Consider the following 18543-nt stretch of genomic DNA (forward strand, 5'->3'; position numbering starts at 1 on the left):
TACCTCATCACCCTCTGGTCCCCTAGGTCCGTCCCCCAGTATCCCTTCTCCAGGGCTGTTCTCCCTGACCCCTCTGCCATCGGGCCCCCTCGGGCCTAGCTCACCTCCGCTGCCTTCGGGAGCATCAGCACGCTGTGGTCCGTCGTTTGGCCTGGCCCCGATCGTTGGACAGAGGCCCCTCTCTGCGCCGCTGCCGGTATCGGGGCCCTCGGCTGTAGAGGGTCTGGGGGCCTCTCGAAGGCGGCGGGGCAGAGCCGGGCGTCGCACCCGTCAGAGGGTGGCCGGCGTCTCCTCGCCGGCTCTTGTCCGGACTCCGGTGGGGGCGGAAGGCGGCGATGGGCAGCCGGCGCCGGTTACTCCGTCCCAGCTGTGCGGGACTACATCCGGCGGCGCCCGGCGGCGCATGGTGTCGCCCCCTTCCCCGGCCGCTCCGGAGAGGCCGGTGGTGGCGCCGGGTGGCAGGCGATCCGCCCGCTTACCCCGCGCCCCGGAGCGGCTCCAGGTCGGGGAGGGGCGGGCCTCGCCACCTCGCAGCTGCAGGCGTCTTCCGGAGGCCTCGGACACCGCTCGGAGCGCTGGGAGGCTCCGCCCAGCCACTTCTGGTCCCCGCCCATCCACTTCCGGTCACCGCATATCAGCGCTGAACACAGCGCTGGCCAGTCCTCGGTTGCCTTCCCTGCGGGCACATATATGCCGCCCGCAGGGGGTAACCTGGGGGCTGGTTTTAACCCCTCACGTTCCACAGAGTGCGCTGTTCGGTCGAACTCGTCCGAACAGCGTGCTGATTTATCTCCTGGCGTGACCTCCAGCTTACCCCCGGCAGGCGCAGCACTAATGCCTGTACGGTCACAGGGCGGCTGAAGAGAGCGTTGTTCGGTCCCATGGGACCGAGCAAGGCGCTCAACAGCCGCACAGCGGGAATCACGGCGACACCTCAGTAAACGCGCCAAGCACAGATACATTATCACCTCCCCCCACAGCCCAAAATCTTAATAAAAATTTTCCGTTTACCACCGCCCTGTCAAATCCCAGCAATAGGGAGGAATACGGTTACCTCCTGACGCCCCCCCTTCCGATTAGCGCTACAGGACCATCTACGGCCAATTATCCCCCTCTGTCTACTGATAGAATCCCCCCATTACACCGCATAATAACGGTGGACGAAGGCGTAGACGCCGCACGTCCTCCCAATCTTCCTCCGATAACTCCCATCGCCGTTCCCGCTACTCCTCTAAACGCCCCTCCCGTCACCGTCGCAGACGCAGCTCCCATAGGAGCCGCCGCAGATCCCGGGCCACAGGATGGCCGTCATCAGCAACATCCGAGGGGTCCGAGGTATCGCTAAGTCCATATAGGAGTCATCATGCACGTGGTAAATCATCTAAATCGCGGGCACCCCCTAGGGCTTTCAGCCGGGGAGAACAATCCCCCGCGGCTTCCAGCCACAATAACCACCACGCAGTCACGGAAAACAGAGCCATCAATCCGCCACTACGTGGTAGTAATCGGGCTCCAACGCACGATACTCAGCACATCGGCCAGTCCCTCGCTGTAGCGGGAGCCAGAGTTTCCCCGTCCTGCGACATCACCCCGTCAACATCTGCGGGGGTTCCTCCAGGATCGGTGTCCACTCGTCCAGAGTCACACAGCGGTGAGTGTCCCAAGGATAGCGAGGAAACGTTACGCAACGGGGTTAATGTAAAGGAAATGGAGCTAACTTCAGCGTTAAAGGAGATAATCCTACAATTATCTCATGCAAGGGGAAATGTGGTGAACAATTCAACACCACAGTCCGCTAATCTACACAAAGACGCCTTCTTCTGCGGGATCAGCCCGCTAGGCGCTCATATAGACCAGGAAACGAGACAGAAAATCTGGAACAACGATTATATTGATATATGGTCGCTGTTATCAGCGGACCAACAAATGGTAGATAGAGCTAACGAGAGGGGTTTCGATAGGGGGAGATCAAAAATCGGATTAACCATGAATAATTGGCTCCAGGCCTTCGCAGTATTGGGCTGTATTATGGGCCAGAAACATCCGGAACGCTGCTCCGAATTGTTTATATATCAGGACATGATATATAGTTTGTACAAGTCGCATGGCGGTTCAGCCTGGCGACGGTACGACGGGGAGTTCCGCAGGCGTCTGGCCCTACAGCCTGATCTAGGCTGGGGGGTGAAAGCGACAGACGTGTGGTTGCGGCTGATGCTGTCCCAAAAGAAGCCCCCCTTTTCAGCTATGACCACTAATTACTCCACAGCTGCAGGTCAGAACTCAGTGGTCGTGCGAAAACCCAGGGCCTGCTGGCTATATAACGAGGGAAACTGCCGTTTCCACACATTATACAAATTCAGACATGACTGCTCCGCTTGCGGGGGGGGACACCCAGCTTCAAGGTGCACTCGTCCGGCATACAAAGGGCCTACAAGGCAGAACCCCAGTGAGCGTAACCGCGATGGCCCCCTGGCTAAATCTCTACCCCAATAAGGAAGCGGCCCAGCAACTGCAGGCAGGATTCTCCGACGGTTTCTTTATTCCCTTTAGGCTAACAAGTACGCCAACCCTATCAGATAACCTAAAATCGGCTCGCGAATTCCCCAACATTCTTAGACAAAAAATTGGAAAGGAGGTAGAATTGGGTAGGGTAGCAGGCCCCTTTCAGTCGCTCCACTTCAAAAACATTAAAATATCTCCATTAGGCATCATACCAAAAAAGGAATCGAGTAAATACCGCCTAATCCACCATTTATCTCACCCAAAGGGCGATTCGGTTAACGACGCAATTTCCCCAGAAGAAGCTTCCGTCTCATACGCGTCGTTCGATAAAGCGGTAGAATTAGTACGGGCAGCCGGACCCGGCGCCCTGCTAGCCAAATCTGACATAGAATCGGCATTCCGTTTACTACCCATGCACCCCGAATGTTTCCACCTCCTGGGCTGCAAAATGAACCAATACTATTACTTCGACATGTGCCTCCCAATGGGATGTTCCATCTCATGTCACTATTTCGAGCTATTCAGCACCTTCCTAGATTGGGTAGTTCGGTACGAAACGGGCAGTAAATCCCTAATTCACTACCTCGACGATTTCCTGTTCGTCGGCCCCAGAAATTCTAAACTCTGCTCCGAGCTACTAGAAAAATTCAAATCTATCCCACTCAAATTCGGCGTGCCCTTGTCACCGGAGAAAACGGAGGGACCATGTAATGTATTGCCCTTTCTGGGCATTGAAATAGATACCAACATGATGGTGTTCCGCTTACCGGAGGATAAAATACAAAAAACCCTGCAAATGTTGAAAGGCTTCCACGAAGTTAACAAGGTAACCCTACAGCAAATGCAGGCGTTATTGGGTCTTCTGACGTTCGCCTGCCGCGTAATGCCGGTCGGCAGAGCATTCTCGTGCAGACTATCTCTGGTGACAAAAGGCGCTTCTCAGCCCGGCCACAGAATTGGGCTCACTCGTTCGCTAAAAGCAGATCTGCTGGTATGGCAGACGTTCCTACAATCGTACAACGTTCATACGTGCGTCATGGCTAAAGAGATCACAAGCAAGGAATTAGGGCTGACAGTAGGGTGGAACAAAAAAGAGGGTTTTGCAGCAATCTATAAAAACCAATGGTGCAAATCTGGTTGGCCAGAGAAATGGACGTCAACAAAGTGGGGGCAAGACCCAGCCCTATGGGAATTGTTTGCGGTAGTAGCAGCGATGGAGATATGGGCCGATCAGTTGAGGAACATGAACATTCGTTTCCAAACTAAAAATGTGAAAACAGCGAGGAGTCTAAATCAAATGTCTTGTTCATCCTTGCCCATACTCGCTCTCTTGCGACGGCTCGCACTGATATGCCTGGAAAACAATATTTGGTGTAGAGCCACCATGGTGGCGGAGGTCGACGAGAATATCATTAACCCATTGTTATTTTCTAATTGGCAGACTTTCCAGCAGCCCAACGTGCAACCCCGGGGTATTCTGTGTCCACAATCCCTGTGGGACACAGTGGCCAATCATTGATGCCCTTAATCCGGGCCTCCGTTTCGCCAGCTACCTGGCAGGTGTATGGTAAGGCTTGGGAGGAGTGGTGCTCACTAATTCAGGGTAGGCCAGTCGATAAATGCGACCGAGCACGAAGCGCGGTGACAACCGATTTCCTATTACGGATGAGGGAAGGTGGGGCTTCGGGCACCTCGGCACAACGGAAATTATCGGGGCTAGCATTTTTCTTTCAATTATTGGGTTGGGTAGACGTAACTAAGTCCTTCTGCATAAGACAAGCCATAAAAGGTTGGAAAAGGCTTCAGCCAAGAATGTCGCCGCCCCATTTCTCTGAGACTATTGCAGGACCTGATTGCGATATCCCCGTCGATCTGCTTATCGCAATATGAGGCGGCCCTCATATCAGCAGCTTTTGCGACCGTCTTTTTCGGAGCACTGCGTATCAGCGAATTGCTACCGCGGTCAAAAAACGCGTCGGAAGGAGGCCTAATTAATGAGGACATAGTTATATGCAGCGACGCCCTGCGCATCAGGGTTAGAAAGTCCAAATGCGATCCCACTGGTAGGGGCACATGGGTCCTGGTTAACTCCACAGATGGCCCAGCTTGCCCGCTAAAAATGGTTAGAAGATACGCCGGGATAAGACACGCTGGTAGATTTTTCTTCACTCATACAGACGGGTCCCCTCTGACTAAGTACCAATTTCAGGCGATGTTCAAGCTATGCTTGGAAAAAGCCGGCGCAAATCCAAAGGAGTACGGAACACATTCGTTTCGCATAGGGGCAGCCACAGAAGCAGCTAGGGCAGGAGTGTCAGAGGCCGAGGTGCAGAGAATGGGTCGTTGGAAGTCAGCATGCTTCGCCAGATACATAAGACCCGACTTGCTTAATTAACATGTGTTGTCTCTTACAGGGGTTGAAGTTTGGGTTGTAGGAGATTCCTACGTTTACTGGGCCGAAAAGAGGGCCAGACTGCGGCCAGGAGGAACAAATCTTTACCTCCCGGGCATAAAAGTAAACTGGAGGGGTATCAGAGGCCTCCAGTGGAAACAGGTGTTTAAAGAGATGGTTGGCATAGCAAGGATGGCGGAACATCCGGTGATAATGGTGGTACACACGAGTGGCAATGACCTAGGCAAACAAAAGGTGGCTGAATTGTACAAATGGGTGACAACGGATATGGATCGGTTCAGCTGTCTATTCAGGAACATGATACTGGTGTGGTCGGATATAACACCACGGGCCGTCTGGCGAGGAGTAAGAGATAAAAAAGCCATAGAGTGGACAAGGAAATTCAACGCGCGGATTGGAAAATATGTGAGAGGAAGAGGCGGTATCGTGATTCGTCACCACCAGCTACAAGGGGATAACACGCCACAATTAAGACCGGACGGAGTTCACCTAACCGACATTGGCCTCGATATTTTTCTGTCTGGTTTACAGGATGGGGTTGAACAGGCCCTAACATCGATGGGTGGGGTCGGAGTCCCGTGTAGGTAATACACGGGATCCTCCGTGGTGGAAAAAGCGGAGGAGGGCAAAGGTCGTAACCGCTCGTTAGGCCAATTCCCCTGTCGATCACGGACAGGAGCTCGGCGCGAGCCGCTCGTTACGATATGTAATTGCCCTTTCTCTGATTATTTAATTAATAAACTGTGACCGACCTGTTCAACCCACCTAGAACTGTGTGTGTTTCATTACGGGATTGATGGGAGGGGGGAAGGCACTGGTTACGACACCCAGGTCTCCACAGTCTTGGATAGGTTTGGGCTAGTCAGGATTTGGACCTACCGGTCACTTGAGCCCCATGGGTACATTTGTGGAAGCTTGGTTACCTGGCTCCATGAAGATATTCAGAAAAGCCAGGTTGTGAACCTCTGGTCAACTGGCTTTCTACATCAATGGACTGTCATCTTTCTAGCTTGTCATCACCTCCTCTCTGTGTGTGCCACAGGTGCGGTAGTCAGCGCTGAAAGCTCTGAAATAACAGCTGCTCTAATCCCAACTAGTCAGCGGAAGAGTGAGACTGTAAGTTGCACCATCTTGTGTATTTTGCTGTGACTGTTCCATATGTGCTGGAGCGTGCTTTCTGAGCTCACATCACCGAAGCTACCAACCACGATGACAAATATTTCCCCTGGAGGACCCGTCTGGTGGCCATGTAACTATACATATATATATTTATATATTAAACTAAGTTAAGTGTGAATAAATTAGACTCAAGCCATGCTTACAAAGCTTCGGCTTCTGTTCGAAAATAATACAAAAAAGCTAAAGTCTGTAAGAGCAAGATGGTAGATCTCTAGATGATTTAGTATGCCTTTGATGTGTTACTATTTAATTCAACATCCCTTTTGGATAAAATGGATATGAACAGCACGTACTCAGCATGTAATTTGCTTTTCATGCAGAAAATAGAAGTTAGAATGATTTTGAACAATATTGGCTTTAGATGCTATACTTTCACTGTCGTTTGGAGCTGAATGGTGTCATCTGCCGAAGAATGTGACAATTCATAAAGTTTATAAATTAACTTGTCAAAGGAAAAGAAAGGATATCGTCTCCTGCTCCTTCTCTTGCTTTAAAAGCTTTAAGCAGTAGTTTTATTAAATTCTGTCCAAGTCTTTTTTTTTAAATAAAAGACTTCCATGCTCCCCATCTGTCTAGTCATTTTCAGAGGAATGAAGAGTTTCCTAGGTAAATTGCAAGATTGACTTAAGATTTTAAATGTTCTGCCAGCAACAGGAAAAAAATGAATTATTTTCTAATCGTCTCCTCTTAAACTATTAGGCTATGTTCACACAGCAGTATACTAAGCTTGTGAGCGTAGCCTTACAGAAGCCCAAAATAGAAATAAGACTAGGGTCATGCGAGCATATTTTCTGTCATCTGAAAGATTTGGGCCAATTATGCCAATCACACTCTGATCAAACTCTGATGAGAGTTTGATCAGAATTGATCAAAGTATAATCAGAACATGATCCCATTTTCTCGGACGAGTAGAAGATGGAGAAAAAATGTCTCTGTCTTCTCCATTCTGTCAGGCTGTGAAAATTGGACTTCACTTTGTGGTCATTTCAGTTAAGTACAATTTTTTCCAGGGACTCGTTGATTTACATTAACAAGATCAATGTCATGATTGACTTTTTCCAGCTTGGTCTAAGGGAAAAAGCTGAAATGGAATAATATTGGTCTGAAGACGATCTAATGTTTTTCCATATCACACTTGTACTGAAATACGAATGAGCCCTTAGGAAGATTAATTAACACTAGAAGTCCCAGAGAGGGGTAATTTAACATTTCTACCTTTGGAACCCAGATACGGGTCAAATGACCTGAAGGATTTTAGCTAACATCCTCTAATCACCGTTTTTTGTTCTTTAATAAGGCCATTACTGTCACACCACAGGAGGTTGTTGTTTTCCATTGAGTTTAGCCATTTAGTTTCTAGTTAGTTCTATTCAGTTTATTGTATTTGATAATGTAAAGAATATAAATATTATATTAAGTTTAGCTTTATTTGAGCAAAAAAGCACTGAAACAATGATATATTTTAAAAAGAGAATTAGAAATTTTAGGGCAAGCTATAGCTGTGAGTAATGACCAGAAGCATGTGTGTCTAAGGCCTCAAGCACACTAGCGAAAAAAAATCGCGTGAAAATCGCACAAGAGGACTGAAATTTCAGTGTGAAAGATATACAAAAGAACAACTGTTATTTGTTTCCATGCTTTTTATTTTTGTTATAAAAATAATTAAAAAAATTCAAGGAATAAAACAATTCCACACATATTTACAATAGGCTGCAGTGGGGGGCTGCATGTGTGTGTGTGTGAGTGGCATGTCCTTCTTGTGTATCTAATGATAAACTTACCTGGAGCAGCCAGTGCCAGGCAGCAGCTGCCAAGGCAAACAGGATCATGGGGTGCATTAAAAGAGGTCTGGATACACATGATGAGAGCATTATACTGCCTCTGTACAAATCCCTAGTTAGACCGCACATGGAGTACTGTGTCCAGTTTTGGGCACCGGTGCTCAGGAAGGATATAATGGAACTAGAGAGAGTACAAAGGAGGGCAACAAAATTAATAAAGGGGATGGGAGAACTACAATACCCAGATAGATTAGCGAAATTAGGATTATTTAGTCTAGAAAAAAGACGACTGAGGGGCGATCTAATAACCATGTATAAGTATATAAGGGGACAATACAAATATCTCGCTGAGGATCTGTTTATACCAAGGAAGGTGACGGGCACAAGGGGGCATTCTTTGCGTCTGGAGGAGAGAAGGTTTTTCCACCAACATAGAAGAGGATTCTTTACTGTTAGGGCAGTGAGAATCTGGAATTGCTTGCCTGAGGAGGTGGTGATGGCGAACTCAGTCGAGGGGTTCAAGAGAGGCCTGGATGTCTTCCTGGAGCAGAACAATATTGTATCATACAATTAGGTTCTGTAGAAGGACGTAGATCTGGGGATTTATTATGATGGAATATAGGCTGAACTGGATGGACAAATGTCTTTTTTCGGCCTTACTAACTATGTTACTATGTTACTATGTTACTATGTGTAATTTGCCTGTTTTGTGGTTTAATAAAGTATTTACACACTGTTTTACCCTCACCCTCACACAGTGTTGTCTGAATAGTATAATTTTGCAAATACTAGGATTTCATCAGCTCACGGATCACCACCAAGTTCCAGGTGAAAATGCAAATTACTCACTTGTCCAGCTCATGCAAATATTAAATGGAGGAGATGAAAATAGAATAAAATCTTGTCCTTTATTAGTGCATCATAAAAACAAGCTGACGTGTTTCAGGCAGTACTGCCCTTAGTCATAGCAGATAAAAATACTTTATTTTTGACAATCGTAGATAAGACCAGACAAAAATTGAATATATATATTGTAACAATGCTACTCATTTGAGAGCAATATGAGGTACCAAAGGAACCATTTCTATTAAAAAGTTCAGCTGGTTTATTTCAGTCCTCATAAACCACATCACAGGAAAAGTTAAATGCAGCCTTTGCCCTGCACAAAGTGAAGCATAAACTAAACAGTCTAAGCCAATAGTGACGAATTGGCACTTTTGCATGGAGTCCAGCTTCTTAGTGGATCGCCCCTACGTCAGGGCAATGGGGTACTCGGATCCGGGCCCTTCTTCTCTTCTCAGTGGGGATGTCACGGTGGCTTGAGCCGGTCCGTGGCCCTTTGAGCGGCGTCCAATAAAAGGACAACAGTTTATAGGATAATGTTCATGGCGCCACCAGTGTTATTCGGTCAGGGTGACCGACGCTGCTTAGGGGTCCGCTGGGGTGATGTTATGGCAGCTAGATGGTATCCCTTCCCACAGGTGAAGTGTGTCTCCAGGGCTTCCCAGAGTGTAGTTGGTAGATGGTGAATGCTGTAAGACGCAGGGAATAACAAGTACACAAGGTTGAAGTCTCGTTACCTTTACTGAAGGCTTCAGCATCCACAGTCCAGGGCACCAGACCACAGGGTAGGCAGAGTCCGGCCGGTCCGAAGGCACATCCAGAGTCTCCTTATCCAGGTGGAATTCAGTAGCCTTCCTACTAGCACCTGGGTGTTGTAGTACCTCCCTGCTGAGCAACTCAGTAAGGTCCTCACAACTGTTGTAGATGTTCTAGATGTTATTTCTTCCACTCTGTCCCCCTGATGGTGTGGATAGGACAACCCGTATGACTGATGGCCTGAGGCTTGTTTATAGGGACCCTAGAGACGCCCCGACCCCCACAATTTGCCACCGTGTCTTCTTAGGTGTTTAGGTCGGACAGCCAACTTGGAATTGACTGTCCTGCCGGTCTCTGAAGTAAAGCGTAGAGTCTATTACTCCCTCAGTGTTCCGGCCACCGGCTACGCGCCTCAGAAGGAGGCAGCCTCTCTCAGGGCAGAACTCCTTCTGGTTTTCTTCTCCTTGTACTATAACTTCATGTCTCACTTTCTACAATACAGTTCTCTTTGTATCCTTTGTTAGGATGCTGCCGCACGTGGGGCAGGTGCAGCTCCGTGTCTTTCTATCTAGGTCTCCGACAGGATCCCACCTCTGTCTGGGGCCCTCTGTCTGCAGCTTTGTGGTGTTCCTCCTTTCCCGCTGTCTGCCTGACAGGAACTCCCTGGGTGAAGCCCAGGCAGCGTCTGACTAACTTTCTATCCAACCCACCAGTTTTACCCTAATGTGAGGAGTGCCTTAATAGATAGGAGCAAGTCTCCCCCTGGTGGACCGGAGTGTGAAGTGTAGTGTATGGTTTGTGATACCTGGCAGGGTGGAATCCTTTAGTGCCATCAGACGTAATATCACTCCCCCTGGTGGAAGAATAACATTACTGCAATGACCAGGACTCTGGGGCGCTGTCCTTCCCCGTTAAATCCAGTACTCCTGGACTGGGAAAAGAAAACAATAATACATTAGCAACAGACATGTAAAATTTTTGAAATGCTATTAAACAAATTAATTTAACTGTACCTCCCTTTATGGGAGGTGAGAACACTTGAACATTGCAAACAATAACATTTTTACATTGTGCGTACAACTTTTAAAGGCAAATATAAAAAACAGTTACTATCTAACTATGAAACACAATTACCCATACAGGTATTCTATCTACTAAGTGCAAGTACCCTCTAAGGGTATACTATCATTAATCCTTAAAGTGCTAATCAACATTTTCCTTATCTTTTTTCTTCATATGCAGGACTATCTGTCTACCCCCACGGGCCTACTGCATTTTCTTTCCTAAAACCTATCATTTTTATTTTAAAGTACATCAGTTTAACATTTTAGCTACATACTATCTTCTATGTGAACTTTATTACTAACTTTTTTTTTTTTCAGTAAATATATTTATTGAAATTTTAATGAAATTTTAAACAGGAAAAACAATAAAAAGAATCATTACAATGTCCAGAGCTATACATTACGCCTCTGAGAACACAGCACAAGTGTAGTTGAACAAGGACTCTGGCACATAAAGGGTACATGCTTCTCATCTTGAGAATCACCTCGGGACATGGAACTTATATACAGAATACAGAACCTGTAAGAAAAGCAATTGTAGAGATAGGAGAAAAGGAAAAAAAGAGAAGAAGAGAAGAAAAAAAAAGGGGGGGGAGGGGGGGAATGAGGGAGAAGGGGAGTTAGGAGGGGGAGGGAGGGGGGTTAAGGGAGACCCAGCAATGTACACACCCACGTATTGAGAATTTTGAGTATGTACGCAGCCAAGTCAGGAACCCTGTGCTCTCCTTGAAGGATTGCCAGAGGAACCAGGTGCATCCCTGGTCATTTGCAGCATCACCATCACCCGCCACCAGCGACTCCAGACGATGTAATCTATCCATTTCAGCTATCCATTCCTCCGTGGAGGGGACCTCAGTGGACCTCCAATGTCAGGGAATAACTGCCCTGGCAGCTATGAGGCAAAATCTCAGGATCCCCTTTTTAACGGAAGCTATCGAACTGGGTATCAGGGACAGTAGGGCCATTTGGGGGGAGGGCTCGTGGCAGACCCCAGTCATCAAATGAAAGGCATCGAAAACTGAGTTCCAGAAGGGTTGCAGGGGACCACAGGACCACCAAACATGAAGCACAGAGCCCGTGGCGGAACCACATCTCCAGCAGGCGTCCGATATCTCCAGGTTAATCCTGTGGAGAAGGGTGGGACACCTATACCAGTGTGTCAGTAATTTATAATTTCTCTCCTGCGCCTGACTGGACATCGTCATCTTATGTGCAAGAGTGAAGATTTTTAGACTATCCGCCTCAGAAAAGGTGATACCCAGGTCCCTCTCCCAAGCCTCCATAAATCCAAGCATAGTTGGGGGAAGTGAATTCAAGACCAGGCCATAGAGCACCGAAACCACGTGGGAGGAACCCTCGGTAGGGAGCATCTGGGACTCAAATGGTGTCAGCGCCCCCATTGGCACACTGGAAAGAAAGCTCCGCGATTGCAGAAACTCTAGTCAGGACAGCGGTGTCGTAAGACCAGAACCTCGTAACCCCCGCATGCCGGAGAGCCCCGCAAGCTTATCCTTCACCTGACCCATTCCCACCCCGTCAAGTTGTGACCAACACAGATACGTAGATCTATTCATTGCTGGGGGAAAGGCCGGATTGTCAAAAAAGGGACTCAGTCTGCTCAATCCGGAGGTCAGGCGTAATTTTACATAGGATCTATCCCAGAACCTCAAAACAATCTGTGTGAGTGGGGCAAAACTCGACACAGGTGGGCGTCCGGTCCCCCCCCAGCCAAGGCAGCCAGTACAAAGAAGAGGGCGATAAAAGTTTCTCCAGGAGCACCCACTGTTTATGAGCATCACTGAACTTCCAGTCGACAATCCTAGAGAGCAAGACTGCCTGATAATAACGTTGCAAATCAGGAAGGCCTACCCCCCCTTCAGTCTTGGGTTTCACTAACACTGAGAATCGAGTCCACGGCTTCTTAGTTCCCCAAATAAAGCTATTGATGGCCGACTGTAGGTGCCTGAAAAAGCAATCCGGACCCTGCACTGGAGTAGTCTGAAAAAGATAGAGGAATCGGGGTAAAATATACATTTTGACCACTCCCACCCGTCCGAACCAAGATAGCTGAGGTCTGCCATACCGTTTAAGGTCCGAGATAGTTTTCTGCACGAGCGGGACCTATTTCAGAGCATATGTTGTGCTAATGTCAGCAGGTATTAAGTCTCTTAAATATTTTAAGGCATCGGTCTTCCACTTAAAAGAGAAGGACGCCTGGAGCTGAGAGACTAGATAATCAGGCAGGGAGATATTGAGCGCCTCCGTCTTGGAGTAGTTGACTTTAAAGTTTGAAACCTCCCCGAACCTATGGAACTCTTGGAGGAGTACAGGAAAAGCCACGGTCGGGTTGGTAATGTACAGCAATAAATCATCCGCATACAGGGATATCTTAAACTCATGTTGGCCAATCCGCAGACCCTCAATATCAGGTGTCTTCCGTAATGCCACTGCCAGATGCTCCATCACAAGGATATAAAGTAAGGGGGAAAGGAGGCAACCCTGACGGGTCCCGTTTCTTATGTCAATGGGTGGGGAAAGGGTGCTGTTCACTCTAAGACGGGCCATATGCCTATGATACAGAGCAAAAATCCTCTCCAACATGTTAGGTCCCACTCCCAGCTGCTTCAGGGAGGCACGTAGAAAGGTCCAGCCTAGGCGATCAAACGCCTTCTCAGCGTCAATAGATAATAAACATGCTGGTACCTTTCCTGTGCGCATGTACGAGGTCAGAGGCAACGTCTTCTCCGTGTTATCCTTTGCCTCCCTGTGCGGCACAAAGCCCACCTGATCACTATGGATGGACCCAGGGAGAATAGGGTTCAGTCTACCAGCTAACACTTTCGCGAACACCTTCACATCCACATTAATGAGGGATATGGGCCTATAGCTTACACACAATAGGGGATCTTTTCCCGGTTTAGGAATCACGGTGATTGTGGCCATCATCGTTTGGGGGGCAAAGGGGCAGCTGGCCGAGATGGAGTTAAACAGTTTGGTCATGAAGGGGACCAGGGAATTCGCATATAACTTATAGAAGGCGGCGGAGAATCCATCAGGACCAGGGCTTTTACCATTAGCCAAAGATTTTATCGTGTCTAAAACCTCCTGTTCCGAGAGAGGACTCTCCAGGGCCTCAGACTCCTCCACCAACATAGGCGGGAGCTCAGTGTCCCGGATGTAGTCGTCCACCCGTGCTTGAAATTCAGAAGGGAACATATCAGACAACGGGCCGCTTAAATTGTAGAGAGAGTCGTAATATGCTCTGAATGAGTCCACAATCTCCTCAGGAAAATGGACCAGTTCACCCGTAGCAGACCTCATGGTAGGGATATAAGTGGTGGGGGCACGATGGTGCAAAAACCTCGCTAGAGCTCTCCCGGGTTTACCAGAGTACTTATACAGAAATTTATGCTAACGTCGTGTCCAGCAAGGCACTCAACTCACAGCATGCCCAGAGGAGATCAGCCAGCACCCCAGCATCTCTAGTCCATTTATGATCCAACTCCAGAGTTTGGATACGAGTCAACAAACCCACAATGTTAGTTTCCCTCTTGTATAAATACTCCCCTTATAACTCCTTTCAAAACCTCCCATTGGTATGGGATGGCCATGGGGTCATGCTTGTGAAAATCTAGAAAGTCCGAGATTGCTGTTCGCACGGCTGCCTGCCAAGGAGACCAGGGTTTAAGGACCAAGTCCATTCTCTCGGAGAAAGGCTCGGCAGCCGAAGGGAGAGCAAAACTGGGGCATGGTCCGACCACAACATCGTGTCAATGTCAGACTTTGGGTCAAGAGACAGGAGCCCGTGGCTGATCAAAAAATAATCCAATCTACTATAGGAATCATGTACTGTGGAGAAGTAGGTATAATCTTGGGTAGTGGGGTGTAGTAACCTCCATACATCCACCAACCTTGAGTCCCTCAGGGCCCGCCGCAGTCTCTCCAGCTGTGAGAGGGACACCGGTGACCTGCCCGAAGCGAAATCCACAGCGCGGTCCGACACCATATTGAAGTCCCCTCCCATAATCACATAGCCTTCCACAAAGGCCGAGAGGTCCCGTAGGTACATTCTGCACGCTCGGACCTGGTCTTGATTGGGGAGATAAATGTTAGCTATGGTGAACAAATCATGGGCAATTTTGAGCTTTAAAAACACATATCGACCATTAGAATATGCTTTAGAGGCAACTACCTGAGCCTGTAAAGACTTGTGCAATACAATGCTGACTCCTTTAGACTTGGAGTCAGAGTTACTGCCATGGAAACACGGTGTGTAGTATTTATGGTTAAGCTTAAGGTACCGTCACATTAAGCGACGCTGCAGTGATATAGGCAACGATGCCGATCGCTGCAGCGTCGCTGTTTCATCGCTGTGTGGTCGCTGGAGAGCTGTCACACAGACAGCTCTCCAGCGACCAACGATGCCGAAGTCCCCTGGTAACCAGGGTAAACATCGGGTTACTAAGCGCAGGGCCGCGCTTAGTAACCCGATGTTTACCCTGGTTACCATTGTAAATGTAAAAAAAAAAAAAAAACAGTACATACTTACATTCCGGTGTCTGTCCCCCGGCCTCAGCTTCCCTGCACTGTCTCAGCGCCGGCCAGCCGTAAAGCAGAGCGGTGACGTCACCTCTGTGCTTTACGGCTGGCCAGCGCTCACAGTCAGTGCGGGAAGCTGACGGCGAGGGGACAGACACCGGAATGTAAGTATGTACTGTTTGGTTTTTTTTTACATTTACAATGGTAACCAGGGTAAACATCGGGTTACTAAGCGCGGTAAAGACCAAGGAAAGAGAGTAGTTCAGCCGGAAGACAGGGTTCCGACCAAAAAGAAAGAGAAAAACCAAGAAGCCACTAGGCCTCAAGGGTACAGGACAATATCAGCGAAAACTCTGAGAAGTAGTGTCAGAAACACACCCTAGTGGGGAGGTGATTGAGCAGAGAGCAACCAGCAGAGCCCCTGCAGCAAAAAAGAAAATAAAAAAATCCAACTCTACCCAGTAGGCCCATGACCCTGGTAACATAAACATTGTTAACTAACATAACAGCGGATCGTGGGCCAAGTACATTTGTCGAAATGAGCAGAGTCATAACAAGCCCCCGAAGGGGTATCATCAAAAGTCACATTTCAGGAGAAAGAGCAGCATTAGCCAACATAAAATAACATTAGCACATTAATGCGGTAGTGCAACAGTTGAGCGCAGTACATGAGGAGTCAATTGACGTAGGTGGACATTCATAAATAGTGCAAAATGAACCATGCTAGGAACCCCGCTCAGGAGTCCCAGGTAGAATCAAATAGAAATATCACCGCTACAAAACATTTGGCTCCAATCCATCCACAATTAACAGGCTAAAGCAAAGTCACGACCAAGCCCCCCGTGGGAGCCCGGCAACATGGAGGGACAATGTAGGCGGCAAGAAAGCAAAAAGAGAAAAGGAGCAGTAGTGATCATAAGGTCTCAGAAGGAGGCAGCCTCTCTCAGGGCAGAACTCCTTCTGGTTTTCTTCTCCTTGTGCTATGACTTCGTGTCTCACTTTCTACAATACAATTCTCTTCGTATCCTTTGTTAGGATGCTGCCGCACATGGGGCACCATGTTTTTCTATCTAGGCCTCCGACAGGATCCCACCTCTGTCTGGGGCCCTCTGTCTGCAGCTTTGTGGTGTTCCTCTTTTCCCGCTGTCTGCCTGACAGGAACTCCCTGGGTGAAGCCCAGGCAGCGTCTGACTAACTTTCTATCCAACCCACCAGTTTTACCCTAATGTGAGAGTGCCCTAATAGATAGGAGCAAGGCTCACCCTGGTGGACTGGAGTGTGAAGTGTAGTCTATGGTTTGTGATACCTGGCAGGGTGAACTCCTTTAGTGTCATCAGACGTAATATCACTCCCCCTGGTGGAAGAATAACATTACTGCAACGACCAGGACTCTGGGGCGCTGCATTAGTCCTTTAGCAAAGCCATACAATCCAGGCGGTCTACACACCTCCATACAAAGAACCATGTGTGAGATAAACAGGCCCCATTTTACTATCTGAAGGGGGCCTCAAACTGTCCCTGGAACTAGAACCCTAATTATCCTTGTCCCTGGGGTACTCTTGAATGTAGAGAGGCCTGAGTCTCTGACCTCTCTATGCTCCTGATAATCCCTGGTCTGTCCTCTCCCCCACATGATGGAGCTCTTGACTGAAATGTAATGTGAACAAGGCACAAAAGACAAAGCAGGGATAAAAGAAACCCTCTATTATACAATATAGGCCCTTTACCAGAAGAGTGTTAGTCATGGAAATTTGTGCAGCTGCTCCCTCTGACATGATCCGTGTTACCTGTGAGCTTTGGTCTCGTTACTCACCACCGGATACATATACACCTTCAATAGTTGGGCTATAGGTAAAGTTGTGATAGAACTCTGATCCCCAATAAGCCCGGCAAATCTCCCCTTCTTTCTGCACGAATAATTCGGGACGGTCACTCCGGGTCCCGATAACAACTGAAACACATTTTTAATTGCCTTTCGAGGATTTAAACATGAATCAAAATAGTGATATCCCAGAGTCACGTTTGGTAAAAATGTTGGATCTTTGTTTATATAGTCAATGGAAAAAAGAAAAAGTTGGAGATTCCTGTAGAACTGATGCAGTGGCCTGTGGGGAGAGTAGACCAGTTGTAATTGATGTCCTTATTATTATATTACATGTGGATTTTACTTTTGCAGTTGATGTAGTTTTGTTATTTTAAAGTATACCTTTCTTTTGTACCTTCAACACAAAATCGGTATCAGCACCCCCAAGCACCACCTACCATTTCTAATAACAATATGTTTGGCTCTGGCAGAGGGAATATTGGGCTCCGCAGGCACCATGCTACTTCAATACTCCTTACAGCTATTACGTTCATTCTTTTTACTATTGCAACTACAATAAATGATTTAAAGCGGACCTTTCACCAAATTTTTCATGTTGAACTAGACACAACAGGCAATAGTGGCTGCAGAGCCAAAAAAAAACTTTTTCTTTTAATGTCACCATTCCTTGTTGGAGATATTAGCAGTCAAAATACTTGGCACCTAATGAGTTCTCTTTCGTTAAGTCCAAGTGGATGTCCTGGCCTTCACCCTTTAAACATTGTACATTGATTTGGACTTACACAAGCAACCCTACTTTGGATCCGCAGAGTCATTGCTGGCTGGTGTACTAAGCTGGCAGAAAACGGTCAGCAAACAAATGTCAATACCAGGAGATCAAGGAGATAAATAGAATTTTTATGCAGAAGAATAGTGTAATATCAGGCCAGGATCAAAATGAGAAAAAAACAGGCTGAACAAGAGTTGAGAAATTGTAGTGAACCAGATCAAGTATAAACTATAACTGGCAACTCCCAGCATTATGGTGTGAGTTAAGTAACATTTGGTGCTGTCCAATTGGCAACAGCAGGGAGCTGATCACTTCTACTAGACAACACATATAGACATAGTACCAGACTGGGATGCACTACAGGTCCCAGCCACACTAGCCTCTTCAGCTGGACAGAGCCTGCACTGCCCAGAGCTTCTGGTCCTAATGTTTCTGCCCATAGAATGAATACACCTGGTGATAGAAGCAGAAGTCGCTGGAGCAGGTCCTTGCGGAAATGTGACAGATGAGACACTTGAGGACAGTCTCGCTGCTGGTAAACCAGGGGAATACTACATTCTTCCTGATCCACTCAAGAACAGAACCACAAGTTAAGTTAAAGGAACTTTCACCAGTTTTTCCCATGTTGAGCTGGACACAGGATGTAATAGTGGCTGCGGAGCGAAATAAAACGTTTGTTACTTTTTTTATTTATCTGTTGCAGAGAAATTAGCAATCCTAGTATTTGGCACCTAATGTGTTAACTTTAGTGAAGTCCAAGTGGGTGTTATTAGAGGAGGTATACTTCTTCTTATATGAGCTGCTATCTGATAACACGGTGCCCCAATGGAGAGGCAAAATGAAAATATTAAAATGTTTTATCTTGCTCTAGA

The 18543-nt window shown here is 47.5% G+C and overlaps 1 long non-coding RNA gene across 1 annotated transcript in view; it reads right to left on the bottom strand.

The window, feature by feature from the left end:
* Positions 1-8835: 8835 nt before the first annotated feature.
* Positions 8836-18543, bottom strand: part of LOC138649849 (uncharacterized) — a 181804-nt gene continuing 172096 nt past the window's right edge. Inside the window, exon 3 of the long non-coding RNA XR_011315376.1 lies at positions 8836-9407. This is a non-coding gene — a long non-coding RNA (uncharacterized lncRNA). The remainder of the gene's footprint in view (positions 9408-18543) is intronic.

The sequence above is a fragment of the Ranitomeya imitator genome, chromosome 9 (assembly GCF_032444005.1).
Source record: "Ranitomeya imitator isolate aRanImi1 chromosome 9, aRanImi1.pri, whole genome shotgun sequence".
NCBI lineage: Eukaryota > Metazoa > Chordata > Amphibia > Anura > Dendrobatidae > Ranitomeya > Ranitomeya imitator.